This window comes from Rana temporaria, chromosome 3, assembly GCF_905171775.1.
Source record: "Rana temporaria chromosome 3, aRanTem1.1, whole genome shotgun sequence".
In the NCBI taxonomy this organism is placed as follows: Eukaryota; Metazoa; Chordata; class Amphibia; order Anura; family Ranidae; genus Rana; species Rana temporaria.
Window position 1 is genome coordinate 380,065,436 of NC_053491.1, and position 15,161 is coordinate 380,080,596.

Genomic DNA, 15,161 nt, shown 5'->3' on the forward strand with positions numbered 1-15,161 from the left:
AACTAAAATATGTTATACTACATCAAACAAATTATAAACAAAAGAAAAAGTTGCGCTAATATAGCCTAATTGGCGCTGTGTGCTGAAAACAGCTAACCAAAGGTTGAATTAAACAAAACAATAGTGACTATTAGTGAATAAACTGGTCAGTAATAAAATCAAAAATTTGATACATTGAATGCATAATATACATGTGAAAATCAGTGAACAATCACAAATGAGCCGTGATCAGATATAGAGTCCACCATATAGGAAAGAAAGCTCATAAGAATAGTCTCCCAAGTGAGTAGGTCATCAAAAACATCCCAGGAAAAAAGGTGATGAGAAAGGCACTTCCACCAAGGTCACACACTGCCTCTTACCGAATTTAATTGATCTCTAAATTATAGGAGATCAAATACAGCATAAACGATGATATCCTTGAGAAGTTTAACCACTTAAGCCCCGGACCAATATGCAGCCTAAAGACCCAAGGTGTTTTTACAGTTCGGGACTGCGTTGCTTTAACAGACAATTGCGCGGTCGTGCGACGTGGCTCCCAAACAAAATTGGCGTCCTTTTTTCCCCACAAATAGAGCTTTCTTTTGGTGGTATTTGATCACATCTGCGGTTTTTAGTTTTTGCGCTATAAACAAAAATAGAGCGACAATTTTGAAAAAAAAGCAATATTTTTTACTTTTTGCTGTAATAAATATCCCCCAAAAACATATATAAAAACATTTTTTTTCCTCAGTTTAGGCCGATACGTATTCTTCTACCTATTTTTAGTAAAAAAAATCGCAATAAGCGTTTATCGATTGGTTTGCGCAAAATTTATAGTGTTTACAAAATAGGGGATAGTTTTATTGCATTTTTATTAATTTTTTTATTTTACTACTAATGGCGGCGATCAGCAATTTTTTTCGTGACTGCGACATTATGGCGGACACTTCGGACAATTTTGACACATTTTTGGGACCATTGTCATTTTCACAGCAAAAAATGCATTTAAATTGCATTCTTTATTGTGAAAATGACAGTTGCAGTTTGGGAGTTAACCACAGGTGGCGCTGTAGGAGTTAGGGTGCACCTAGTATGTGTTTACAACTGTTTGGGGGTGTGGCTGTAGGAATGACGTCATCGATCGTGTCTTCCCTATAAAGGGAATGACGCGATCGATGCGCCGCCATAGTGAAGGACGGGGAAGCCGTGTTTACACACGGCTCTCCCCGTTCTTCAGCTCCGGGGAGCGATCGCGACGGAGCGGCTATAAACAAATAGCCGCGCCGTGGTCCCGGATCGCTCCCCGAGCGGACCCGACCTCCGCATGTAGCGGGGGGGGGTCCCGATCGGACCCCCCACCCGCTAATAGGCGAGGACGTACGTGTACGCCCATGTGCCTGTACGTGCCATATTGTGGACGTATATGTACATGCGGGGGTCGGGAACTGGTTATCCAGCTCAGAATGATCAGAATGGTGGATGGTCTCAATCGGTATGCCAACACGGGATGTATATGGAAAGGAAGAGGGGACTCACATAGTGTAAAATCCTCAAGTTTAATACGTAATAAAAGGAATTGCACTTACATCAAGTCAGTAGATATAAAGCATCCAATAAAATCAGCCGGCCGGCTCTCAAAAACAAACAGCCCGTATCTTCCGGGTCAGATCAAGGATATCATCGTTTATGCTGTATTTGATCTCCTATAATTTAGAGATCAATTAAATTCGGTAAGAGGCAGTGTGTGACCTTGGTGGAAGTGCCTTTCTCATCACCTTTTTTCCTGGGATGTTTTTGATGACCTACTCACTTGGGAGACTATTCTTATGAACTTTCTTTCCTATATGGTAGACTCTATATTGGATCACGGCTCATTTGTGATTGTTCACTGATTTTTACATGTATATTATGCATTCAATGTATCACATTTTTGATGTTATTACTGACCAGTTTATTCACTAATAGTCACTATTATTTTGTTTAATTCAACCTTTGGTTAGCTGTTTTCAGCACACAGCGCCAATTAGGCTATTGTTTATAAAAGCATTAAGATCCCACTCGATGTTGAGACCATAAGGATTAAATTACTTTAGCAGATAGATCCACTGGGTTTCAAGCCTGGAGATTGCTCTCCCAACATGACTGTCTCTCTAGTTAAGACAAAATCTATCTATCACCATGAAAGATGTCCAGTTCGGATTTTTATTATGACATAAAGCATAATGCTTAGTTGTGAATCGAAAAACCCTTCTGTATATTTTCTATTTTTAAGACTATTAATCTCACAAACTTCACATTTTCAAAAAAGATAAAAGCCTTTTATCTCCTCAAAAAACTCTGTTATTTAAGGGCTGAACAATATTAGGTGCTATTTGTAACCTCAACGGGGGGACACCTCTAAATGTAACCATCAGGGTCTTTGGCAATAGTAATCAGGCAAATGCTTCGATGCCTAATCCGATACTTTGTCAGTGGTGCTTCTATCCCCCACCGTGTACCACTCTGGTCCCCCTCCAAGCTCTGCTCCTGTACCCTGCCGTGCTCTGCATCGGTCCCCCTCCATGCTCCGCTCGTGTCCCCTGCCATGCTCTGCATCGGTCCCCCGCCGTGCTCTGTTCGTGTCCCCTTCGGTGCTCTGCTCCTGTACCCTGCTGTGCTCTGCATTGGTCCCCCTCCATGCTCCGCTCGTGTCCCCCTCCGTGCTCCGCTCGTGTCCCCCTCTGTGCTCTGCTCGGGTCCCCCTCTGTGCTCTGCTCCGGTCCTCCGCTCCCCTCTGCTCCCCCCTGTGTACCGATCTGGTCCCCCGCCGTCCTCCGCTCCCCTCCGTGTACCGCTCTGGTCCCCTGCCATCCTCCGCTCCCCTCTGTGTACCGCTCCGGTCGCCCGCCGTGCTCCCGCCGTGGAGAGCGAAGGAAGGAGCCCTTTTCCGAATGAACAGTCAGTGATCTTTTTTTTGTCAGTGATCACTGACTGTCCATTCATAACTGAGCATAGTAACTGTGTTACAATGTCTCAGTTTATGAATGGAGAGGAGCCGCTATCTCCTTTACATTCATCTACAGTGCAGTTGAGCCTGCAGAGAAAGGGACTGGGGAACACCGCCCCTCCAAAAGAAAGCATTGTAAAAAAAAAAAAAAATTGTAAAGAATATTTAAAAAAATGTATTGTAAAAAATAAAATTAAAAAAAAAACCTGACAGTCCACGCGTCAGTACTGCATATTAGTGCCACTGTCAAAATAAAATTGAAAAAAAAAAGGATCGGTATTTGGTATCGGCGAGTATCGGTACTTGTACTCGGTCTAAAAAAAGTGGTATCGGGACAACCCTAAATATAAATGCTTTAAATACCTAATTTAAGAGCTGAGATTGCGATCACATGATCAGCCAGCTCTCTCCTCCTCCCCTCCAGACTGACATCAGCAGGAGAATCTCAGCCCCGCCCGCTGCATCCCTCAGAGAAGGAAAGGAGAAAGCTAGCCAGTCATGTGATCGCAATCTCGGCAGTGAAATTAGGTATTTGCAGCATTTATTCTTATAAATTACACACAGAGGGTTATACTACAAAAGGAGGCAGTGCTGATGGTGTATACAGGTTAGAGTGGCTTAACAACCACTTTAAGACACGATTTATGGTGACTACTGGTCACCCTAATAAATTGATTCTGGTCAGTATCTTTGAAAAGTGTGGAACTGACTACCTTATTCTTTAGATTTCTAATCTTCAGGTCAAGGAAATGTATTTCCACACTACTGGCCTCATGTTAGACGACAATTTATTTTTCATTGTCATTAAGCTGATCACTGAAATTATTTAGAGAATCTAAATCGTGTATCCAGAGGAGGAGGACATCATCTATGTACCTTTTTGACAGCGCCAATTCTGGCCTGCGGCAACCATAGATCACATCCTCCTCCCATTTAGCCATAAACAAATTGGCCATGCTGGGTGCAAATTTTGCACCCATGTCGACTCCCCAGCCCTGTAAAAAATAGGAACCATTAACCACTCAGCTACCAGCCGTTGTCAATTGAAGGCGGCAAGGTAGCTCAATTGTTCTGACAGCACATCATATGACGTCCTCGTCTTTTAAAGGTGCTAGGGGGCGCGCGTGTCGCGTTACTGGGAACAAAATGCGCATGCCCGGCGGCCGCGATGGCCGCCGGGCACCTGTGATTGCCCAGTAACTGAGCAGGACCGTGGATCTCGGTGTGTAAACACAGAGATCCACATCCTGTCAGGGAGAGGAGACCGATGCTGTGTCCCTTGTACATAGGAACACATATCGGTCACCTCCCCCAGTCACCCCACTCCCCCTACAGTTAGAACACTCACTAGGCTACATATTTAACCCCTTCCCCGCCCCCTAGTGGTTACCCCCTTCCCTGCCAGTTACATTTATACAGTAATCAATGCATATTTATAGCACTGTTCACTGTATAAATGTGAATGGTCCCAAAAATGTGTCAAAAGTGTCCGATGTGTCCGCTATAATGTCGCAGTCCCAAAAAAGGCAGGTCGCCACCATTCCTAGTAAAAAAAAACACATAATTATGTCCCCTATTTTGTAGGCGCTATAACTTTTGCGCAAACCAGTTTGAAAAATTGGATATTTATTATAGCAAAAAGTAAAAAATATTGTGTTTTTTTTCAAAACTTACGCTCTTTTTTTGTTTATAGCACAAAAAATAAAAACCGCAGAGGCGATCAAATACCACCAAAAGAAAGCTCTATTTGTGGGAAAAAAAGGACGTCAATTTTGTTTGGAAGCCACGTCACACGACCGCGCAATTGTCAGTTAAAGCGACGCAGTGCCGGAAGCTGAAATTTCGCCTGGGCAGGAAGGGGGTATATGTACACAGTAAGCAAGTGGTTAAACCAAAAATAATTGTGTTCCTTCCAAAAATCGAGCAATAAAAGCACAAACTGTTGTCACAGAAAGGACAAGAAATATTCCACAGCCACTCTCCCATGTCAGTGTGAAATAATGGTGTACAAAGAGGCCACATCCGCAGTGGCTAAATTGTAACCCTCTTTCCATTCAACTTCCTCCAAGATGTTAATTACCTGTGTAGTATCTTTAAGATATGAGGGGGTCTGTGAAACCAAGGGTTGCAAAAAAGTGTCTATATACCTACCTATACCTACCAGTATCAATGCCACTTATGATGGGCCTACCTGGAGGATGCAAGGGATTTTTGTGTCCCTTGGATAGATAATAAATGATTGGTACCCAGGGGCTACTGGCACCAAATGCTTTTTCTTTGGGATATTTTTCCAATACCCTTTTTCCACAATCGCTTGTAGCTCTTTTTTATACCTTGACGTGGATTACTTGTCAATGAGTAATAGGTTTCTCCATCTGACAGAATCCTATTAGACCCCTTTCACACTGGGTGTATTTCAGACACTTTTGGGGTAAAAATAGACTGAAAAACGCCTCCCCTGCAGCCCCAGTGTGAGAACCCGGGTGCTTTCACACTGGGGCTGTGCATTTTTAATGCCCAGATCATCTCTTTGACCGGGGATTATAGTTATTGGCTCTACCCCAGATTAAATAAGTTAGAAAGGAACAGAGTGAACTACAAAACTCTTTTTAACCACTTAAGCCCCGCACCATTTTGGTGCTAAATCACCAGAGCACTTTTTGTGATTCTTCACTTCACTGATTCTTCATTCTTTAACTGACAATTGCAATGCAACTTTTGACACATTTTTGGGACCATTGTAATTTTTACAGTGATCTGTGCTATAGAAATGCACTGATTACTGTGAAAATGACACTGGCAGTGAAGGGGTTAACCACTAGGTGGCACTGTAGGGGTTAAGTGTGCCCTAGTGAGTGATTCTTACTGTGGGGGGGATGGGCTACCTGTGACAAGACAGTGATCACAGCTTCCGATTACAGGAAACAGTGGTCATTGTCACTAGGCAGAGTGGGGAGATGCTTGTTTACATCAGCATCTCCCTGCTCTATCTCTCCGTGAGACGAGCGCAGGAATCCCCACGGCAATCGAGTCCGCGGGACCCGCGGTTGGGTTCACGGAGCTCGTGGCGGGCATGCGCACAATAGCACTTCCTTAAAGGGGACGTCTATATACGTCCTTCTGCCCAGGAGTGCCATTGTGTCAATGTATATGTGCGTGTGGCAGCCGGGAAGTGGTTAATGACCAATCAGAGGTTACATAGACTGTTTTGCTATGAGTGAACACTGTAAGGCCTAGTACACACGAGAGGATCGATCCGCAGAAACGCGGATAAATCCTCTGGCGGATTTTGATCTCATGGTTGTACTAACCATGAGATCAAAATCCCCGCGGAATTCCCTCCGCGGTGACGTGTCGTGCCGTCGCCGTGATGATGACGCGGCGACGTGCGCGACGCTGTAATATAAGGACTTCCACGCATGCGTCGAATCATTACGACGCATGCGAGGGATGGAATCGGACGGATTGATCCGCTGAGTCTGTACAGACCAGCGGATCAATCCGCTGGACTGGATTCCAGCGGATAGATTTCTTAGCATGCTAAGAAATTTTGATCCGCTGGAAATCCATCGGCCCGAAAAAAATCTGCGGATAAATATCCGCTGGATCGTACACACCAGGGGATCTATCCGCTGAAACCGGTCCGCGGATACATTTCAGCAGGTCGATCCTCTCGTGTGTACGGGGCCTAAGAGTGAACACCATTATAGGACTCCATATTAACACAAATGGTTTTGGAATGGAAACCCATTGTTTCAGAATGCAAAGCCCAACAAACCCACATAGTGTTTTTGTACAGTACTAACATGCTCAGTAAATTATCAATTAGAGGTGTTTGTTTTTTTGTAGTCTGACATGTCTTCTTATATTATTCTATCATAAAATATATCCAATATGCATGTCAAGTTTCACATTCAATTTAAAGCTGCCAACCATACCAAGTTTTAAAAAAAGGGATGATCAACTAATATGCAGTGCATTCAGCATTCAGTGTGTAAACGTTGAAATTTGCATAAAGAGTGTTTCCAAGTTTACTATGACAAGATTCATTTAAGCCCAAATAAACATGATTCAATAAACAGGAAACACACAGTTATTTCACAATTTTATTGCACAACTGAAAATAAACAAATTTCCTTTAACTTATGCACAACCTTTAAAAACTCATAAAACACCCAGTGTCTCTCTTCTCATCCATGCAGCATTGGAGAATAATACAGAATGGTACCTGCCCCCCAAAACGTAAGTGTAGATTCAACCATTTAGGTGCAAGTGTGTTCTAATTTTCTATAGCCCAAAACAATGTGTGATTGGTCACTCTGGATTACAGCCCGATGTATGTCATCACTGCTGTTTGCTCCCCTCTATGGTAACGTTCTGCTAGGCTCACAGACTCAGTCTCTACATTTTCATATAAGGTTTAGCATGTTATCCTAATTTCTAAAGTCATTTTCAATCCTTTTAAATCAGCTTTTATTAAAAGAAACCCTGGTGATCCTGCCATGCAGGTCCTTGTTCAGACACTTTCAGTTATAAGGTGACTTGACGAGGCAAGAGGAAATCAGCAGCAATGAGATGGCAATAATGGATGAAAAAAATATGAAAACAGTATTTTATGAACAAAATGGTATTATGATTTTCAGAGTAAAGCAAAATAAATGGCACCCAGTTAGGGTGTAGATCTTGTGTATACCGCTCCTCTATGAAATATGGTAGTGCTTCCTCTACCTAGTCTACTGGTGCTCCATCGGTCAGGGGACGGGGACGTACCAACCCGCCACCACCCACTGGTCACCCCCCCCCCCCCCCCCGGTCGCTGGCTCTCTTACCCAGTGCTGTGCTAGATGCACCAGCAGGAGATAATAGCGGGATCTGTGTGCCCAGGGATGCCAGCGGCAGGGGGGATCGATGTCGGAGAGGTGGGCACAGTGTCCATGGGCAACAGGCGTGTGCTCCTCTCTTCTGCAGCCACAGGAGGAGCTGACAGCATGAAGGGGCCAGAAGATCAGACTTGGCGGTCATGCATCTACTCCCTTTAGGCCAATGGGTCTCAGGACCCACTTCTTGATTGTCCGGGAGGAGAATCAGGTGACAATAGCAAATATTATTTCACTATTGTCACACAACTGGGTGGGCTCAGGGTGCCGTGCAAAAAAAAAAAAACCCCATTGGAATCTATGTGTCTGGTTCCCTGCATGTAGATTAGGGGGCCAGACGCAAGGATGGGGGGAAGGGGGCGGCGCCTGTACGCCCCTAATGGTCAGGCCGCTACTGGTGTAGATCTACCACCAGAAGAACTGCCTTTGTTGTAAGAAATCCAGCTAAATATATGAACAGGAGCCCACCATTTATACAGTCTCTGCTGTTCAGTTGGAGACACAGAAGGCGACTCACCCTACATACATACACATATATATATATAGATAGATATAGATCTATATCTATATCTATATATATATATAGATATCTCTCTATATATAAATAATATGCCTTTACTCCTGAGAAATTGCAATTATCGTTTTGTCATGTGGTGCCTACATTTTCAAAATGGGACTCAAAGAGGATGTAAGCAGAGCTTGCCAATCAGTATGGCAAAGAAGTCAATAGCAATTATCAAATCAGAAGAATGAGCAATTTTTTGATTCGCTAGACTAATGGTTTTCAAGCTGTTAGATGTGTGGAGAATCATACAATCCTGAAACCCAGTATACTGTGCTCCATTAACAGAATTAGCCCAAGAAATGGTACAAGTCAGCACGCATAAATTCAGGTGGACGAAAAAAAGTGCCGATCACGGTTTCATCTGATTTGCAGATTGAATCTCTTCATCTGTACCTACCACATGATGATGGACCTCGCACAGACAGAACTGAATTTCTCTCATAAGACTTTAGTTTTGTTAGAAGATTTCAGAAATTAGCAGTTAAAAAAAAAAATCTGCAAGTCAACATAACAGAGCAGCACGAAAAAACAATCCAGAAATGGGAAATACGTATAATATATGATATTTATGTGCCAATTGTGATACTAAATACGGATTCGCCAAAGGGTTGGGGTCATGCCTACAGAACAAACTATTGATAAAAATGAGTTCTGACAGCTAGAAAAAAAAATCCAGATTCAGTGAGAAATTTACACATTGAATGAGTGAGAGCACCATCAGCAGTGAAGTGTAAAGTTCACTGACAAAAGCCAACACGCCTGATTCTTCTCAACGTTTTCAGACAGCTGTTAGAGTTGCCCCAGGCAATGCACAAGCAATAGGAGGTATTTTTAATCCAAACCCAAAAACAAAGATGGAATATAAGGCGGCTTGCCATTCCTTAGATGTGGTGACTACATTCGTTTTCTTTTCTTTTTTTCAGGCTTATTTTACCATTATTTTTACCTGGTGATCTGGAAAAAAATGAAACTTTCTGTCCCTTCATATCCACACTTTCCTACTCCACTCTATCTATAGGGGCAGCCATGATTGTCACACAGGCTGGACTTTAAACATGCCTGCCTTTGTAAATGTAATTACATGGTGAACTGATAGGATTAAAAAAAAAAAAAGAAGAAAGATAACTGATTTTGTGTCCAGTTCAGCTCACAGGACGCTACGGTATTTGCGCAGCAATTTTTCAAACGTGTTTCATGCTTTTTTAAAATAAAAAACAGTAGTTAGCCCAATTTTTTCGCAGCCATGGCGGCGCCGGTTTTTTTAATGCAAAGGCCGGGCGTGACGTCATAACATCGCGCCCGGCCTCCAACGATCATAGAGACTCCGGCGACCATCTGGTCCACCGGAAATCTCTATGATCAACATGCGGGGCCGGGGGAACCTGTCGCCGACTCACCGATTGCACAGGTGAGTCGGTAGAAGCATCGGAGGGCGGCAGGAGGGGACGACGTCCCCTCTCACCGCCGTAAGAACGATCAATTGGCGGAACAGCCGCTATGATCGTTCTTATGGTGTAGGGAATTGCCAGAAAGCCGAGGACATTATATAACAGCCAGCAGTCGGCAAGTGGTTAAAGAGAGACTGTGAAATTTCTAAATACATCCTCAGAAACTTCTGATAGAACCAAACTCCTCCGGCTGAGGCAAAGGACCAATTCAGGACTCTGCCCTGGATGTAGCATGAAGCCTTGAAGCTGGAGAAGAGCTGATGCAAGACTACTATATGAATATTTAATCTTAAATGATCGAAATCAGAGAGATTGATACTTGTTCCTTATTGGTTCTTACAATGCTGAGGCACCTTTTCTTCTGAAAACGACCTCTCAGCTCTGACTACCAGGACCAAAGGAGGTCCTATTCGCTTCCTGATCTTGAAATGGTAAAATAAAATATCTCCCAGCCCCAGAGTTTGGATAATGCTCTGACTTCCAGGCCCAAGGGTTGTCCAGGCAGCTGCCTGAACCCATGACGATAACACAACATTTGTTACGTCTCTGTCTATGGCCCCATACACACGTCCGAGGAACTCGACGTGCCAAACACGTCGAGTTCTGTGTTGAAGCCGCGAGGATCTTGGCGGGCCAACTTTCCTCATTGAACAACGAGGAAATAGAGAACATGTTCTCTATTTGGCCCGACGAGTTCCTCGCTGAAAAGTGTACACACGACCGAGTTTCTCGGCAGAATCCAGCTCCGATCGAGTTTCTGGCTGAATTATGGCGAGAAACTCGGTCGTGTGTATGGGGCCTCTGTCTTGTCATATGTTTGTTGGTTGGGGTGATTGAAAGGGAAGGCTAACACAACATGTCTCCCGGCTCTTGACTGTGTTTGGATAGCTCTCTGACTCTAAAGCTGGCCATACATTATTGTTTTTTTTAGTTCAGCCAATCGGCTGAGTGAAAGAAACTGATCCAATTTGCTCATCTGCACATTAGAGATGACTGGGGAAATCCTCCCCGCTGTGTCTTTGTATTCTGACAGTAAAACTTCCCTGCCATCAGAATACACTGATCTGTGCTGCAACCTATTGGCTGCAGTGTATGATGTCACTTCTGGGTCACCCAAATATAAGTGGAGGCAATATTTTGTTCTATATCTTACCTCCACGGGGAGCATAGCTGGTAAGGAATGTATGGTAATGCGATCTGTATTGCAATAAATTCAGTGGCGCTCAGAAGGAACATGTAGGGTCTTTTAGAGACTCGTTTAGTCTCATTAACGAGAGGCATTAAAGTGGTTGTAAAGGCAGAAGTTTTTTTTATCCTAATGCATTCTATGCATTAAGATAAAAAGCCTTACCTGAGGTCCATCTAGTTCCAGCAATGTCCATGAATGTTTTAGCTGTCCGAGATTCCCCTTCCTGATAAGATACAGAAGCGGTGCCATTGGCTCCCACTGATGTCAATCAAAGTCAGCTAGCCTACCAGGGGAGAGGGGGCGGGGGCCAGGGGGTCCATGTCTGAATGGACACAGGGAGCTGTGTCTCAAGTCAGGTTCCCCCGTAGCAAGCTCCTTGCTGTGGAGGCGCTGAACAGGAAGGAGGGGCCAGGATTGCAGAAGAGGGAGCCAAGAAGAGGAGGATCCGGGGTGCTCTGTGCAAATCCACTGCAACAGAGCAGGTAAGTATAACATGTTTATTATTTTTATAGGGAAAAAAAAATTGGACTATCATTATTTAATTCTCCTGGGTGTCTGCTTTCGGAAAATATATAATGTTTGGGGTTTTGTGTAATCTTAATGATTTTTTAAACATGTGTGCAAAAAAAAAATGCAAAAACAGCACTGGCAGCGAAATAGGTTAAGCAGCCCATACACGGAGCTAATTTCTTTCCTGCAACCACAGACAGTGTTGACAAGGAAGAAGACAGTGATTATTGCTAGCGCCTATACAGTACTAGCCACTAGCGATAATCACATGCAACAATTCAGTGTTGATTTCCTGGTTCCCCCCCCCGCTGCACTAAGTGGTTTGATCTGCTGCCCTTACATCACTTTTGTATCCCGTAGGGACGTAAGGGTTGGTGGGAGAAACCACAGCAGAGGGCAGAAGGGAAGTAGGGATTCGCCTTAAGGCAGTGATTTCACTTCATTTTAGTGGAGTTTGTTGGCGTGGGCAGCAAAAGAGGAAAGTATTTACTACAGTAGATATTATAAGGGGGCAGTCTTTTTGACAGTGTGATTTTAGCAATAGATTTGCTTTAACAGTACACATGACTGGAAAGTATTTATCCTCTGTTCTTTGTTATGTCAATATCACTTTTCAATATACAGTATACACCTTCAATTTACTGCACTTATCTTTCCTTGAAAAAAATAAAAATGCTTTATATCTTTGATAGGTCCTCATAGGATCAGAGGACAAGATTACTGTTAGAGATTTTCTTCAAACAGTGTAAATGCCTTTAAAGTTATCTCAGTAGATGTTCCTTGTTCATCTTTGCTCTCCTGTTCAATAAAAGAAAATAAATCAATTACACAAAGGGCCTTACTTATTAGGTAAGGTGAGTAAAACTTCATACAGCCAATGGTTTTAGAAAGGTACAGAACCTCTCATTTCAAGACCAGTGTGTTATACTTCACCTTGATGTACATTTTAGTAAATTAGGACTACATTGCCCAGATATGTCTAGCTTAATAAGAAAAAATATCCAATTTTTAATGCTTGCAACTGTGCTCCAAACAAAATGCTAAAACAAAAGGTTAAATGCTAGTGTGTAGGTGTTCTCTTCCTGTTTGCAGTGAAAAAATGTATGATATATACATTTAAATCAGGGGTAGGCAACTATAGAGAGGTAGAAATTGGCTCACATAATTTGTAATAAAAACAGAGCTGTGCAAGTCGTTCAAAATACGGCCGCTCGACTTGTGACTGGGAAAAAAACATGGGAATCAATCTCACCATCGTTGAGATCCCTTCATTGGTTGCCCGTAAAAGACAGAATCACTTTCAAAGCACTCTGTCTAACGCATTTATTCTGGGAAATGCCCCCCCAATATCTATGCGAGAAACTAAAAGCTCACAACACCAATCGCATTCTGCGATCCACCAACCAAAATCTACTCCAGATATCCAAAGCCAGATACAAGTCCAAAGGAGAACGAAGATTTGCAGTCCAAGGACCCAGATGATGGAATGCTCTACCAACCACCATCCAATTGGAGGTAAACCACCTGGCCTTCAGGAGAAAGATCAAGACCCATCTCTTCTGAGGGCCCAGGGAATGGATACCAAGCGCCCAGAGGCGATTCAGTTCGCATTTGTTGCGCTATATAAGTTTCTCACTCACTCACTCATAATGTCATAAGCCTAGGCTTTTTTTCCAGACAAGAAACAGGAAGTGGGCTGTATAAGGTATTTACTGGCAGAATTTATTTTTTTATTATCCAAAGTTAAAAAATACTGAAGGTCCGCTTTAAACAACACTGAAGAGATCAAAGATTAACAGGGTGCAACGAGAAGATATCCTAGCAAGGTCCCATTAAAAAGTAAGGAAGGTTTAAAGAGTTCAGGGGTCAGTAGTATGTAATGAAGAGCCCAGGGATCAGGAGTAAGTAACAAAACAATGTGCAGGAGTTAGAAGTAATGCTGAGTTCAGAAGTCAGTAGTATGTGATGCAGAGAGCAGGGATTAGGAGCAAATGACCTGGAGGTCATTAGTATGTGACGCATAGTACAAGGGTCAGGATTAAGTGATGCAGACTTCAGAGGTCAGTAGTATTTATATAATACAGAGTGAAGGGATCAGAAGTAATGTAGAGTGCAGAGGTCAGAAGTATGTAATACACAGAACAGGGGGCAGTAGAAGGTAATGAGGAGTGTCCCAAATGTAGGAATTCCCTTCATTTCTTGACCTGGTGGCAACAAAATAGTTATGCTTCACTGCTCCTAAATGCAAGTCAATGAGTTGGCCAACTGACTGAACACAATTCACTCTGTGAGTGGCTGAGATCTTATCTCAACAGTTGGCAAGAGGGGGTGGGTGGTGGGGGGGTCATTCTTGTTCCTTCTAGTGGCTAATTTACAAATCTTTACATTTACTAGAATAACAAAAATGTAAAAGACCAAGCATAAAAACGTGTAAAAGTCGAATTAAAAAGAAACTTCACTTTTACATAAAAAAAACTATATGGCATATATACAATTACTTTGCATATATTGACTTCTGCATATATACACACACACACACAGTATCTCACAAAAGTGAGTACACCCCTCACATTTTTGTAAATATTTTATTATATCTTTTCATGTGACAAAACTGAAGAAATTTTACACTGGCTGCAATGGGGACACTGGCTCCACTGGGGACATTTTGCTGCATTGGGGACATTTTGCTGCATTGGGGACATTTTGCTGCACTGGGGACACGTGGCTGCACTGGGGACACGTGCTGCATTGGTAGACATGGGCAGGCTGCATTTTTGGGCACGGAAGTTGTTGTTAATATTTATTTTTATAACTTAATTCTGCATAAAACATTTAAGTGTCATTTCATGAGATAATTTATAAAGGCGTGTCTAGGGGTGGGATTAGGGGGCGGGACATGGTAGAGGTTGGACGGGGCAACTGGTGGCGAGTACGCTTGAGGCCTGGCTAGTAACTCAGGACTTAAAATTTTGAGCCCTGTGTATATATATATATATATATATATATATATTTATATATATGTGGCTTTTTTTCAGCTGGAACTAGGTGTAACTCAGTTCCACCACCGTTGGTTCAGGCCCTCTGTTCCCTGCTCACCGCTATCGCTTGTAAAAACAGAAGTCCGGCTTCAGCGTTTACCAATGATAGCTTGTCTACCAATGGCTCTCACAGATCTCCTGAGAAACTTCCACTGAAAGCAGGATGGGAACAAGGGAGATGTAGGTGTCCAGGGTGCATTGCGGATGCCGACACACCAACTATACTAGATGATCTCCTTGCAAGTGAGAGAGGAGAAGTCACCTACATTGTGCAGGGAGGTACTAGAGCCGGCTGGGTGCTTTAGCTTAATACAGCAACAAAAGTAAGATATGTGGGAGATGGTGGAGCTTTTAAAGGGAGGGGATGGGTGAAATGGAGGAGAAGTTGCATGCAGAGGTCAGTGCTGAAGAGGGATGAATGTAAGATGTGGATGGGAGATGCAGAGATAAGCAGCTGTGGAAGAAGGCTGAACTATGCGCTCTGTGTGTAGTGCACCCTTAAACTTTGCACTCTGTATGCAGCGAAACCCCTGAACTCTGCACTATGTACATAGCACACCCCCAAA